Below are 15,654 nucleotides of genomic sequence, written 5' to 3'. Positions count from 1 at the left end.
CCAAAAGGTACTTGGGGTCACTTGAAAGTAAACCTCCAATTGATCATGTGGAGGAGCTTTCAAGGGGATTGAGCTTGTTACTCTGCCCTTGCGTGTATGTCCGATCTACGACTGTCCCCCCAGGTAAAATTGTTGTAGTTGGTAAAATTAGTGACCATAATCCTAGGGCTCTACCTAAGGTGATGACAGAGGGAAGGTCCTATTGTACCTGGAACAGATGTTGACTAGACTCACTTGGAATTTTTGGAGGGTAATCTTTGCTCAAGATGGCATAAGCAAAGTTACTTGCACCAGACTGTTTCATTAAGTAGGTTGTCAGGGTAACTGGTTCCAAACGCTCATATCTATAAAAAAAAAATCACTTTGATCTCTGTGACGTTGGATTTCATCACCAACTAGTAAATATTGATCTTTGTGAGATGTGAGTTTGTATGGTTGAATCCTTAGATTTATTAGCGTGTGCTACTTTGTTTGTTTTTACTTTTTACAAGACCTTAGGTGTGGATTGTGAATATTATTTAATTTTAATAATAAAAACTTATTTGGATTGAATCTAATGGCTACCCATCCAGAAGTTACCGACCAAGGAAACCCCATTAACAAGAATCCTAGTCCTTTTCCCAATCTTGGAAATGTCAGTCCTCCTTATATGGCTACATTGTCACTTCCCACATTCATGATAGGTTTACTTGTATGGTTGTTCTCAATCTAATGTCTACCCATCCAGAAGTTACTGACCAAGGAAATCCCATTAACAAGAATCCTAGTCCTTTTCCCAATCTTGGAAATGTTAGTCCTCCTTATATGGCTACATTGTCACTTCCCACATTCATGATAGGTTTACTTGTATGGTTGTTCTCAGATTCTTCATGTTACTTCAGATTCTTCTATAGATGGGGGCATTTCATATGTTGCTTTTGAACCCCATCCAAGTAACGAGGCTATTTCTCTTGATTGGTGTAGACTGACAGAACCTCATCGTCCTTATTCCACCCCTTTCCAAATCATTGTGAAGGCTTACGGTAAGAATGGGCATCACACAAATGTAGATGAAGGTTCTTCTGTCAGTATTTTATCCTCGACTGCTTGGCAAGCTTTGGGTTCTCCTCAGCTTGTGCCTGTTACACATAATCTGTTAGCTTTTAATAGAATTGTTAGTGAACCTTTAGGGATCCTTCCTAAGTTACCTATTACCTTGGAAGGTAAAACTGTCTGTATTGATCTTATGGTAGTCCAAGGTCCCTTAGATTTCAATTTGCTCCTTGGGCGAGACTATGTCTATGCCATGAAAGTTGTCGTATCGACACTCTTTCACGTGATGTCCTTCCCTCACAATGGAAACATTGTGACGGTTGATCAACTTTCATACGTTGATCTTGCTTCAACTACCAGTGATCTGACACCCCTGAATGTTCCTTATATGGAAGTGGTACCTACCCTACCATGGGTTAATTATGTGGCAACCTGTTGTGGGGAAAAGTATCCGATGCGGATGACACTAACCCTTTCTAAAGGTGACAGACTTTAGCAACAACTGAATGACAAAGTTTTCATGTTCATCTTTATAAAAGCACAGAGAGAATAGAAAGAGGATCAACCAACCTGGTGTCTTGCGCTTAGTCGATCCTTGTCCTTCTCGCTTTGTATCCCGTTCCCAGCTCTTTACTCTCCAAGCCGATCCAGCTACACACAGAATCTGCACAACAAAAGGGAGCAAACTACGAGATACAAGCAATCATAATTGAAGCATGGATTAGGTTGCATCAAATATACATGTAAACACAAAAGCATCTATGTAAAACAAGTATATAGAAGAACATGCAAACTTTATTGATAGAAAGTAACAGGGTTCCAGAGGAAGTTACAACCAATGATGTTGGCCCCAATCCAGCAGCACCTCCTCGGCAGCAAGAACTCTCTTCTTCACCTCTAGTAAAACAATCACCCAATAATCCTGGCAGTATACCAACAGCACCTCCTTGCTTATACAAAATTCCAGCCTCCTTAGACCTCATAGAAGAGCTCTATATATAGGAGAGAAGAGGAAAGGATGAGTCAGCTTGAGACTGACATGAAGCTGCCTTGTGTCCTCTCCATCTTCAGTTCCTGTGTCCACTTGGAGATCCTTGCTTACACATGGTGATCAAGTACCTCTTACTCATCACAGGGCGAATCTCATGACCCAAGTGTCAGTTTGGAAGCTTCCTGGGCAATTGACACCTTGCAGGATGACTGTGCCACTTGGCCAATCTCGCCCAGCGCAGGTAGCCTTCATTGTTTTTGACTTCCAGCGCAGGTACAGAGTGGGACAGTTGCAATACAGCGCAGAAGCTCAGTTAAGCAGCTGACATGATCCAAAATAAGCCTGTTCTGAAGTGTTTTCAGGTGGAGAACTGATTGGAAGTGCTTGTTGATTGATGACCTTGTTCTTTTAGGGGTAAGAACAACATGTTTAGGGACTGAGGATCCCTGTAATTATCGACATTTCCTGCTCCTTGACGCGAGGCACAAAAATGTCTATAACAGTTGCCCCCTAAAGTATGAGGCCGTTAATCGGGTGAAATGCTTTAGCTAGAGGGTCCAAAGTTCGTTCCAGTGCTGAGGAGAGTGCCCTGTAATACAATACAATACAATACATTATCTTTCATTCATCATTATTCTCATGATCTAGCTGAGGCGGGTATTCCCATGCTCAGCTTTCTATAAATACATTTTGGTACATATGACAGACGATCGTCTGAAGACAGACTGATAATCTTCCGCTAAAATTATCATCCTTTGAGGAGGATGATCATCTGTTGCAATGATGTACATGGCAAATGCTTTTATATTTCCTGAATATATATCGCAGCCCGGATGGATGAAACTAGATCCGGGGTCTTCAAACTCGTTCGATCTTCACTTTAAGTACAAGTCGATCCATGTGAGAATTACGCTGAAGTCGAACATGGAAAGACATCGCTTGATTACCGGTCAATAATGAAAACCGTTAACAAGCGCGAGAGGAATCACCAATAATGATGATGACCCTCAAGGTACGGCAGTACAATTCACGTGGCGTGAATAAAGGACTTGGCGTCGAACGCCACGCAAAATCTTCTGGTCGAAGGTCATTGATGTATACCTGTCGCCGGAAGTGAGAAACTTGCCATTGAGGCATGCAAGCTTCAAAGTACTGATGGGGGTGTTCCTAGATCGACTTCTTGGATAATGAGCTGAAGTCGACAAGAAGTGATCCGTCAAAGGAGGGCCTTGATGAATCCCACATCAATGACACGGAACGGAGCTAATGATTTAGTGGAGGTGAAACAAACTGTGACATATGATTCAGGGTGGCGATCATGAAATGGATGAAGGAAAATGTATGGTAGTGGATGGGACACGGTTGACACTTTCTGAAATGACCCCTCTTGAACATATAACAACACTGATGTGATGGATCGGTAGCATTACCCCGAATGGATGGTGTGGCGAGGACCATGGTGATGAAACCGGTGAATGAGACAACCCAACCCGATGTGATACGGAAGAAAAGTGTCATGTTCAAGAGTGACTTGCTACCTCTAAACTTTGATGTTCTCCCAATTTTTCCCCAGTCATTTCTGACCAGTACCTCTTTATTTTTGTCAAGCTTGAGGAGGATAACATATGCTTGTTCTATAACCTGCCCTTCGGGCAAGCCCATCGCTAAGATTTAACGAGCCTAGCGATAGGGAAACTCGTTCTCGTCTAAAGACAAGTTTGTCGCTATTTAATCATTTTAACGAGTCTAACGATAAGGAAAACTCGGTCCTTTTCATTTTTAGAGAGTTTAAAAAGGTACAGAAAGTCAACTCCATAATTCCTTTTTCGTCAGCTAATCCCTTAAGTCCGAAAAAGTATAAAACAATACAGAAGGGATGGCTGTTCGGTATTTTAACGAGCTGAACCAGGCAAGCGCTCGATCCTTTTGTGCAATAATCCCTCAAGTCCAAAAAGATTAAAATTTAGAGGAGGGATAGCGTTCCGGTCATTTTAACGAGCTGGAAGGCCAAAACTCGGCAAACTTTTCATATTTTACGAGTCAGTGAAAAGAGCTGAAAGAAGACTCGTCTTTTGAGGAACGAGTGATAAACAGGGATAGTTACAGATTCCAGGTACAGGTTGGAAATTCCAATCACGGCAGTGTCACAAGGATGGCTAGATGAAATCACTCTTCGCAGCTGTTTCTCAAAAGAGGTAAACACACCAATGGAAGTGGATGATCGGCCAAATGAACGGTGGAGGTGGTGGATGAAAACACGATCAAGGTTCTTATGGCTAATGAATTTACGATCTCAAACGGTTATTTACCGGTTCATTTTTTCCATGAGCTTGAACTCTGGGGGAAACATTTGCTCACACTTTTCTATTTTTTAACGAGCATAAATTCAGGCCTAAAACTGCTCGAATTTCGCGTTTATTTTTTAACGAGCATGAACTATATGCTAAAACTGCTCGATATACCAGTCATAAGAATGCCTCCTATAAGGACCAATTTTTATAGAGCTTATGCCTTACTACAGCTATGCTCTTATTTTGGCAAATTTTACTTTTGCCCCACAGGCTTTCTTTCATGCAAGTTTGGAAACGGCTAATCTTAAAACCAGATAAATAACCGCCCCTAGCTTGCACTCCAGAAAGTTTGCATGCCCCCAGGTATAGGATAGAATTTCGAGGTTGCCCCTCCTCTCTTCTACTTCTGCTTTTCTTTGGGTGTTCACAGTTATTTGTCATCTTGCTAATCTAATGCTAACGATACTTGTCTTCTCGTTATTTTAAGGGGTCTTACGCAGTACTCAGACTTCCTGTCGGCCCACTTTTAACAAACAGCTATTGTGACAATAGAAGAACACTACTCAAAGATAAAACATTGGTATTATCGAGGGAGGCTTGCCTCTTTCTTATTATCCGAAGAGTGGTTCTATTCGCTGCCGCAAATCAATCTCTTTCTTCGGCGGTGTCTATCATTGGGTTGTCCAAAGATGGTTACCCTCTGTCACAACAATACGGTCTCCTTCTTAGTTTACTGCCCCTGCTTATCCTTCAAAACATATGTTTCGATGGGCGAGGCTTGAATTTAAAGATGGTGACTACTTGTTATAATAAGGGAATTCCTACTTGGGCATTGCCCACTTTTTAGACAAAGGTGAATGATTCCCAAACACATAACTTTAACAAAAGATCATTATTCCAGAACAACCCCACTTCCTTCGGACGGGGTACGGACTAGTCATGTTCTCCTGCGGAAATTCTTCCTTATACCCGGAGTTTCTTCTGCCCGAAGCAGACCAGGGTGCATGCCCCCTGGGTCCTAGTCTTTCTTTCCGAATTACTCGCGCTCATCGGGAAGGAGGACTGGGGGCGGAGGCGAATCTTGAGTGAACAGACCATTTAGGATTGGTATTTGACTATTTGCGATGCGAGATCCCGGAAATGAAAGCTGGTCTACGAGCTTGACCACCCTTCCTTCGTGTGGAAAACACATTACTCTAAAGAGTGAGGAGACTATCGCTCCCATGAAATAAATATAGTCGCGTCCAAGGAGTAGGTTATAATCCAAGGGTCCTTGAACTACCAACACGTTCATCCTGACGGTCTTCCCCTTCAATGTAACAGGTACATCGGGGAGGATTCCTAATGGTCGACTGGTTCCTTTATCAAAACCTGAGAGATTTCTCAACTCAGGTAAAAGCGCTGGGGAACCCAGTGCTTTCCAAGCAATAGAGGAAAGGATACTCACAGACGCCCCTTCATCAATGATAGTACCAGCCATAACCATTCTATAGATCTGGACAATGATTCTAAATGGTGTACTGGCTGGTAACCGGGGTCTGCCTAGTTGATTCCAATCAAAGGATACAACCAGGTTGCTTGGTGGTGGGACCGAATATACGGCCGGATACGACTCAGATGATGTTCCTTCCTGCGATAAAGGAATGGGCGCATTGCCCGGATGCTCGTCGGAGTCGGTGCTGATAAAGAGAACTTGGATGGTGTCATCCTTGTTCTCATCAGTGAGGGTGTCACATGAAGACGATACTTCGGTGACGGTGTCATTTGAAGACGGGTCTTCAATGACGGAGTCATTGGACGATAGAACCTTTGAAGGAAGAACCGGGTCAACTGCCGTTTCGACCTTTAGACTTTCGTCTGGTCTAGATTCGGTAGGTTCACTCTCAATGACTGACACATCAGCTGACCACTTGAGTGGTTCAACTGGATTTTCAACTATCGAGGGATTAGGCGCGAGTTTTCGGTATCCAGGCGGAAGTTGCACCGGTGACACCGGGCGATCTTCCAAAACTCTCTTTGCCTCATCTAAGAATGGACATTTGTGGATGGCATGGTGACCTTCACACAATAGACAGGGTGATCTTGGTCCCCTTCTTCGTCCTTCACTCTCGCTAGTTGAGGGAATGCAATCAACTTGACAACCAGAGGTTGATGCTACCGGATTGTGCAACCTCGGGGACCAGTCCCTTAGTATCCGGGGAATACAAGGACAATCACGATGGAAATGGATCCCTTTGCAAATGACACATGGCGATTTAGGCCCGGTCGGTGCAGTGTGTGGGTTTTTGTCAGTTTTCTTCTGCTTGCCCCCAGTCGCCTTCGCCAGAGGCTCCTTCTGCTTCTTCCCTTTCTTCTTCTTTTCCTTCTTCTCCTTGGGAGGCTGACTTTTGCCGGCTCTACCCTGCGAAGATGAAGGATCAGAGGAAGTATCACAAGAGGTAGAAGGCTGGTGGGTAGTTCTAGATTGTTCTGACAGTTGATTCGACTGCTCAGGATTAGTGGCGATTTGGACAACATTAGTTGAAAAGAGCCAAACAGGAAGGCCGATTGTCAATCCTGGAAGTGACAATGTAGCCATATGAGGCGCACCAACATCTCCCCAAGAGGAGAAGGGATTTGGACTTCCGCCAAGGTTACTTCCTTGGTTGGTGGGCTCCATACTTTTCAACTGAAAGATCAACGTGGGAATAACAGGTGATTATGTTCCGCTTTAAAATAAGTTTTATTTACGACGCTTTTAGACACAAACTTGCTTTTTCATGTTTTAAGAGTCGAGAAAAAGCTAAAGATGACTCTAGTCGCCTTCGATGTATTAACGAGCCCGAAGTGACAAATGCTCGGTTGGACCTTTTCAGTTATAGAGTTTGAAAAGGGCCAAAAGAAACTGCTCTGGAGATCTAGGCAGAGGGTGTGCCAAACCTTTCGCGAAACCACAGAATACGTTTTACGGTACGGGTGGTCGATCTTCGTGAATGCTGTGTTCACTGCATCGCGATCAGTAGGGCGGCCGACACGGTTTCCTAAGGATAAAGGATAAAAGCCTATAGGGGTCTCCCAATATACGCGACGGTACGCGGGAGCTCAAATCCGTGTTAGTGCCACCGACTCTCAGGAGGAATCACCCACCTTCGTAGAGATCGACAGTCACTATGTTTAACGACGCCGGAACACGTCTCTACCTAGACCTCTAGATGTTTGCGTTAAATTCCAAAGCGTTGTTATGTAAATTGAGTTTATTTTAATGTTGATCTTCCTTAACAGTTTGCCTTTCAGGTTCGCCACGAGATGTATATATACAACTTCCTATATGCAATCTAAGAATGAGAAGCAAAATCTTTTCAATCTTTCAACTTTGAAAACCTTAATCTACTTGAGGAAAGAGCAAGACACAACTTTTTCCACAGATCAAAGAACACACACTAAAATGCACATTTTTCCTAAATCGTCAAGCATACAGTCAAATGCAAAATGCACAATGCATGTATTTCTTTTCGTTATCCTTAATGTTGATGCTTAACAAAAGGAAACTGTTGTATGATTTTTGAATCAACTTTCAAGTAAAAAATAAACAAGCTTGTCCACAATCAAAAGAACACCTTATGAAAGACTTGTTTTAAATACAAGAAAAGTATAGATTCAAACCATAAAGTGAGAAGCAAACCAATCCAAAACAGCTATGAACAGCAATAACACTAACTCATAAGATCGCAATCTAAGAGGCCACAGCTACTAGGTTCGCTTTTCACAATGGGAAATTGTAACTGAAACAAGAAATACTGAAAGAACGTTTACAATTTCATCACACAACTGAGGCGGAATAATGTCAAGGAGATAAGGTCTACAACAAATACAATAACCAGCAAGCAATCAGCCAAAAAACAAGTGCAAACAGGGCCAAGACACAAAGGAAGAGCTGAGCTAGACTAAGGCCAACTGGACCAGCGCAGGCACTGGTCTGCCAATCTCACTCTCAGCGCAGTTCCCGAAGGGAGCACCTGCGCTGTAATGCAGACTGCCTGTGGACAGCCTGCACTGACTTGCGAGAGTTACGTCTGCTAAGAATTCCGGGTCATAAAAAGCTCAAAAATGTACTGTTTTGACTGAAATAAAATGCTATGGGTTAAGTACAGGCTAAGGGATGATCAAGAGGATAAAGATCTATCACAAAGAGTAAGGATTCATCTGTAGATTAGCTCTTTAAATCTTGAATTTGCTCAGCAAAGGAGCAAGAGTAGCAAAAACCCTCTACTTCGCTTTTGATAGAGTCAAAAGCTTTTCGATTCGGTACTCCTTTCTTCAAGAAATGAATAGAAAAATACTACAACAACAAGATACTAGGACTTCCCCAGCGGAGTCGCCAGTTTGTTGTGGGGAAAAGTATCCGATGCGGATGACACTAACCCTTTCTAAAGGTGACAAACTTTAGCAACAACTGAATGACAAAGTTTTCATGTTCATCTTTATAAAAGCACAGAGAGAATAGAAAGAGGATCAACCAACCTGGTGTCTTGCGCTTAGTCGATCCTTGTCCTTCTCGCTTTGTATCCCGTTCCCAGCTCTTTACTCTCCAAGCCGATCCAGCTACACATAGAATCTGCACAACAAAAGGGAGCAAACTACGAGATACAAGCAATCATAATTGAAGCATGGATTAGGTTGCATCAAATATACATGTAAACACAAAAGCATCTATGTAAAACAAGTATATAGAAGAACATGCAAACTTTATTGATAGAAAGTAACAGGGTTCCAGAGGAAGTTACAACCAATGATGTTGGCCCCAATCCAGCAGCACCTCCTCGGCAGCAAGAACTCTCTTCTTCACCTCTAGTAAAACAATCACCCAATAATCCTGGCAGTATACCAACAACACCTCCTTGCTTATACAAAATTCCAGCCTCCTTAGACCTCATAGAAGAGCTCTATATATAGGAGAGAAGAGGAAAGGATGAGTCAGCTTGAGACTGACATGAAGCTGCCTTGTGTCCTCTCCATCTTCAGTTCCTGTGTCCACTTGGAGATCCTTGCTTACACATGGTGATCAAGTACCTCTTACTCATCACAGGGCGAATCTCATGACCCAAGTGTCAGTTTGGAAGCTTCCTGGGCAATTGACACCTTGCAGGATGACTGTGCCACTTGGCCAATCTCGCCCAGCGCAGGTAGCCTTCATTGTTTTTGACTTCCAGCGCAGGTACAGAGTGGGACAGTTGCAATACAGCGCAGAAGCTCAGTTAAGCAGCTGACATGATCCAAAATAAGCCTGTTCTGAAGTGTTTTCAGGTGGAGAACTGATTGGAAGTGCTTGTTGATTGATGACCTTGTTCTTTTAGGGGTAAGAACAACATGTTTAGGGACTGAGGATCCCTGTAATTATCGACATTTCCTGCTCCTTGACGCGAGGCACAAAAATGTCTATAACACAACCTATCCCATGTTTTTAGTTACCGATGCAAGCGAGCCTCTCAATATCTGCTCGACTTCTTTTGATTTAGATCCGGTAGCTAACGTGGTCAAAACATCAATGGGGGCATTTGAATATGATTTTCTTATACCTATTGATCCCCTTGACATGTTTTCCTTCCAGAGGACTGTTCTTCCATCTGATGAAGACCTTTTGGAAGCCATGATCAAGGGGTGTCCCTTGTCATGTGTTTCTTCCATATGGAAGCCATGAACAGGGTCTTTTGAGGATAGTTATTTTACTGTGTCAACCTCATTAAAAAAGAAACAACCTCTTTTGAGGGTCTTTCTTTTACTGTGTCAACCTCGTTAAAAAATGAAATAGGGTCTTATGAGGATAGTTCTTTTACTATGTCAACCTCGTTAAAAAATGAAACAACCTCTTATGAGGATAGTTCTTTTACTGTGTCAACCTCGTTAAAAAATGAAACAAATCTTTATGAGGATGGTTCTTTTCCTATATCAACCTTGTTAAAAAATGAAATAGGTCCCATGAGCATAGTTCTTTTCCTGTGTCAAGCTCGTTAAAAAATGAAACAAATCCTCCCCTATTTGAGTTGAGTCTTTAACTAGATCTCATAAATGTTAAGTCGAGTCTTTTTGATCTCGTAAACAAGCCTTCATTTCATCCTCCTACTAGTAACTTGTAGTCTACTTAGGTGAATGAAATGAAGTTTGGGGGGCATGTGCCCTTGCATTCATTATGCTGGGGGCATGAAAACTTATCTCAAGCAAAATTTTCCTATGTTTTAAGCTTGTGTAAAAATGAAACCTATCTCGAGTCCATTTCGGTTATTATTTTCAAGACTCGTTAAACTCATGAAAATCCTGAGCTCCTTTTGCTATCTTTTCATGCTCGTAAAATGTACATGAAAATGTCGAGTTCTTTCTGTCTTTTCCTGCTCGTTAATTAAATTGAAAGTCGGTAAGATGAGTATATTTTTATCACTTTTTCAAACTCGTTAAAACTTATGAAAAAGAGAAACCATGGAGTCCTCTTTTAAGCCCTTTTCAGACTCTTAAAACATGAAAAGATTGTCGAGCACTTGATTGTTCGAACTCGTAAAAGTAAATGAATAACCATCCACTCAGTATAAGTTTACCCCTTTTACGGGACTGAGACAGGATTGTTTATGAAAAAGGTATATGTTGATTGATTATTGTCAATAGAGTTCTCTCCCGCATTATTTTATCCTTTTTTGGGCTTGAGGGACTAAATTTATGAAGAAGAACTTGATGGAGTCTACTTATGTTTTTCTTTTGACTCTCTAAAACTGAAAAACACCGAGCTTTACTTTCTCAAGGATCGTTAAAATTTTACAGTAAAAGAACTAATGAGTTTCCTTTTTGTCTTTTTCAAACTCTTAAAAGAAAACGACATCGAGTTACTCCTTTACTGGACTCGTAAAAACTAAACAGTATAGGACTCGTTAAGCATAACGAGACTGAACCACTCCTTCTTAGGGTTCGTTAAAAATACTAAGATGGACTCATCCAAAGGATGAGCTTACAGGACAAGCATATGTTATCCTCCTCAAGCTTGTAAAAAATAAAGAGGTACTTGCCAGTAATGGTGGGGGGAAATTGAGAAGAAAAGTTTGTTTCTTGTATTTCAAGTAGTATGTCGCTCTTGAACATGACACTTCGTCACATATCTGTTCGGGTTGGGGAATCCATTTATCTCACAGTTAATCGAACCTTATTGAAAGTATTCAGTTGGTTTTGGGTATTATCATTGAGTCAAATGCTGCCAAGTCATTTTGTCGTGTCGCCAATATGTTCAAGAGAAGTCTTAACCTCAATTCAAATTACCTTGCAATTTGTTGCCTTCATTCGCGTCGGCCATCCTTGAGTCAGTCCTTGCAAACTATTTTCAAAACTTGATATCATGTTTCGTGTCGTAGGCTTTCCTACGACGGATTGCTTCCTATCGACTTCAACTCATTATCTAGGAAGTTGATTTAGAAACCTTTAGTACCTTGAAGTCTACATGCCTTAATGGAAGGTTTCTCACTTTCGACGATAGGTTCTCATCATTGGCCTTCGATCGAACGATTCTATGAGTGTTCGACTTACCTATTCACACTTCATAGATTGTACTAGCAGTACCTTGAGAGCCAATTCACTATTGGTGGTTTCTCTCACACTTGTTAACGATTCACATCATTGACCAGTAATCAAGTGGTTTCTGCCATGTTTGACTTCAAGACATTTACTCGTATGGCTAGATTTGTACTATGGATTGAGAGATGGAGATCAAGACCCTTGATCTAGTTTCATCCATCCAAGTTGCAAGGAGTTTTGTATTCATAATTATACAGAGAGTTTTATGTTTGATGGTTGTGTCCATCCTATATATACTTTGAGATTATGTATTTCCATATTGTGCTTTAAGACTTTTATGTTCTGAGTATGGGAATGCCTACCTCAATGATGATTATTATATTTCATTGTAATCCTTGATTTATTGTTGCAGGTTTTCAACCATGATCTTTGATCCAATCCTTGATATGATAAAGTTCTTCAGTCCTCAAAATTTTATGACTTCGCACTTTAGAGGGCAATCTGTTACACTTCATTTTGTCACCATGACAAATAATCATCAAAATTGGATCTCTCACCATCCATCCAAGTGTCATGAAGCACTCCCTTGCAAGTCAACAACTTATATACCTTGAATAAAGTGGAATTTCTGGATCTCTTGGTACAAAACCCTACTTTTGAGAATCTGTGTGGTTTTGTTGAAGAAAAACTGCACATGTGTAGTTTCTTCCACTGCAAAACTACGTAGATCTGTGCTCTGTTTTTGAACAAAAACTGCGCAGGTCAATCAATAAAAAGTAAAAATAAAAAGTAAGATCTAGAAGCATTGTTGGGTGAATCATTCCCAATAGAAAGCCTCGAACTCATGTTTATTCAAGCCTAACCTCATTTCTTATGGAACTAATTATCATTCTTCAAGGAGCTAGCATCCCTCTTTTAGTGGATCTCATCCTTGGACAAAGGATCTCAAACTACTTCCTTTTGGCCTATAAATCAAGCCATAGGTGGGGGAATTGAGGGAGGCTACAGAGAGTAAGTTTATGCTGGAGTAATTAGGTTGGAGAGCTTATCATTCTTGGAGAGGATTGAGATAAATGGTAGGGATACACAACAACAAGGCACATGTTTTGTAGCTCCTTTATGTTTATGTTATTAATAATTGTCCATCGGAATGATGTTATTTATATTTGTCCATTGGAATGATATTTGTTACTAGTCTCCTTGATCACTAGTTTGAATTATTGAATCATTTATGCTGCATATGCCTTTGATCCTTTGTTGTTTCCAAGTGTGCGGGTCTAGATTCAAGCATGGAGGGGTTGCACTGAAGCACAAAGAGGGATCTTCATCAAGCATGTCGTAATAAGGTATGAATTTCCATTTCTCGCCTTGTTAGCTTATGATTCAAGTAAATATAGACTCGGGGAAGGAATTACCTTGATTGTCTATTTGTTTCTAGTTTCCTTTTAGGATCTAGGGAGATTTCTCTTGTCAGTAAGAGGAATTTATCCGCCTAACATCAAGAAATAAAAGGTTGTATCAAGAAAATTCAATGGGAATACTTGCAGGTAACATGTTGAATGTGTGATTTCCTAGATGGTTTTGGCATGCATGCTATATGCATGTGAGTATTTGGTTCATTTGTTGTCATTGGCATGGGTTTTGTCGGGTTTCGACAATGGTTTTTGCCTTGACATTTCTGGATAGCCATGGTGTGATGGGATTTTTTCTTGGTTGAGCTTTGGATTATTGGAAGGTTTTGGATCTAGGTAAGGTGTTCCTAGGAAAATCCCAAGGGTTGGGGGTGGAGATGGTTTTCTCCGGGAAGGACTCAATAGGTGGGTGGAGATAGGAAAATTCCTTAAGGGATGGTGAAGGAATTCTAAGGCATCCAAGCTCGGTTTGGTTTTGTGATTTTGGGAACAATTTAGGTGAGATAACAATATGGTGAGGTTGGAGGTGGTTTAACCTTTGGATTCCCTTGGTTGTTTATGGATTGGTTTATCCCATGAGATCCAACATTCATGTTTGGAATATGGCACGGGGTGATTGCCGGAAAGAAATATTTGGTTCAGCCCAATCTATGGTCGAGTGGTGTGTGGAAGTCCCTGACTTGGTTGGATTTTGCATATGGTTAATAAGATCTGAGTTTCTCTTGTCTTTGATGAATAGTTGTACTTGTGTTATGTGGCTTTAATGGTTGTTCTATCATTGTTATCTACCTGGTTATATGTTGGTAATAAGCATGGTTATATGACAAACTTAAGTATAACTCTTATCACATTTTATGTAATGAATGTATGGTTAATGAATGCATGACCTAATTGGTGTTATGACAACTATTGTGAGAAGAAATTTTTCCTTCTTGTTAAACCTCGGGTAAGTTTCAGATCCCTATGTTTAGATGTGCATTCATGACATGTAGGTTGCATGTTTATCATGTGTTTGATGGAATGGATGTCCTGGTTGGGAGGGGTCAGGTCAAGTTCTTATTCAAGTTTTTGGTTTAGAATCTTTGTTTCTATGTTATTCATAATTTGTGGAAGTTTTATTGAGTTATGGGCAGAGAACTGATTCCTAGCCCTAAAAAAGTGGCTTAGAATTCGGGGTCATTGGCACATAACTAACTAGAAAATTCCATAGTCCCTAGAAGCAGACCTATAGGAGTGACTGGATGGTTTCAGTCTCTTGGAGGGCTTGACAAGGGAGTGACTGAGAGGCCAGTTCATTGAAAAAGAGAGTTAGCTCAGGGGTTGGACACCTGGAGGGGTTGGGTAGCCCTTGGAGGTCCTGTAGCACTTGAGGAAAGTTAGTAAAGTCTTAAGTTGTTGAACCCATTTCCTTAAGGTCATATAGGAGGTTGAGTCTTATCATAGTGACCCTCAGCTAATGTTTACCTTGGAAAAACTAGTGAAAGTGGCTAAATGTGGGAGGAGGCGGTTATATGGTGGTATTAGAGCGGTTTGTGATCTATTTGGGTAAAATATGATGTTGTCAAGGTTATGGTTGTCATGCATGGGGTCGTGGTATATAGTTGGTATGGTCATGTATGCTGTTTTTATATTGATACGATTATGATGATACATGTATCATGCTAATGTGGAATGATTTTGCAGATGAGATAAGCCTCCCCTGAATGTCAATGAGGTATGGTTTTGATTTTGGTATCTATTTGGTTTATCTAACATGGCCTACTTGTAGGAAGAAGAGAATTAGAGAAGACGAGCAAAATGATAGACTACAATTCCAGTGACTCTCCCTATAGATCAGTTAGGCAGCAAGGAGATGAGTATTCTCCTGGTATATGATGAGCCTCATAAATGGGTAATTATATGGGCTCATTTTACCTCCTAACCTAGTCAAATCAACCATTCTCTTAGCTTATTGTATGATTTTATGATTATATTTATGCTTATAGGGTGAGTTGAGTTAGTTATTATGCCATGTGATCTAACATGTATTTAATACAGATTATTGATGGATTTCGAGGTCAAAGTCAAGGATCTAGTGGTCAAAATGTAGCAATAACTCGAAGTAGACAGAGGAGAGGACTTATAGGAGGGAATCCCCCTCATTTATTTCTCCTCACTTCGAATTCCCCTTCATTCAACTCAGAGTACAAGCAGCCGAATCATGCACTAGAAGGCAGCCGAGCAAGTGGAAGATGATTGATAGTTATCTTGAGTTTTGGGAGCCAATCCTCCCTGATTTTAAGGAAGCTATTGGTAGCTTCAGATTTATAAGTAGAGAGGCCTAGGGCCTCACTAGGGTCAACTTTTTTTGCTTGTGTAAACTCTGCTCAAATTTCGAGCTTACTATTTTATGACAGTTTTA

The sequence above is a fragment of the Pinus tabuliformis genome, chromosome J (assembly GCF_031772625.1).
Source record: "Pinus tabuliformis cultivar Carrire ecotype Pingquan chromosome J, CPIR1, whole genome shotgun sequence".
Taxonomy (NCBI): domain Eukaryota; kingdom Viridiplantae; phylum Streptophyta; class Pinopsida; order Pinales; family Pinaceae; genus Pinus; species Pinus tabuliformis.
Note: the sequence above shows the minus strand (reverse complement) of the source record.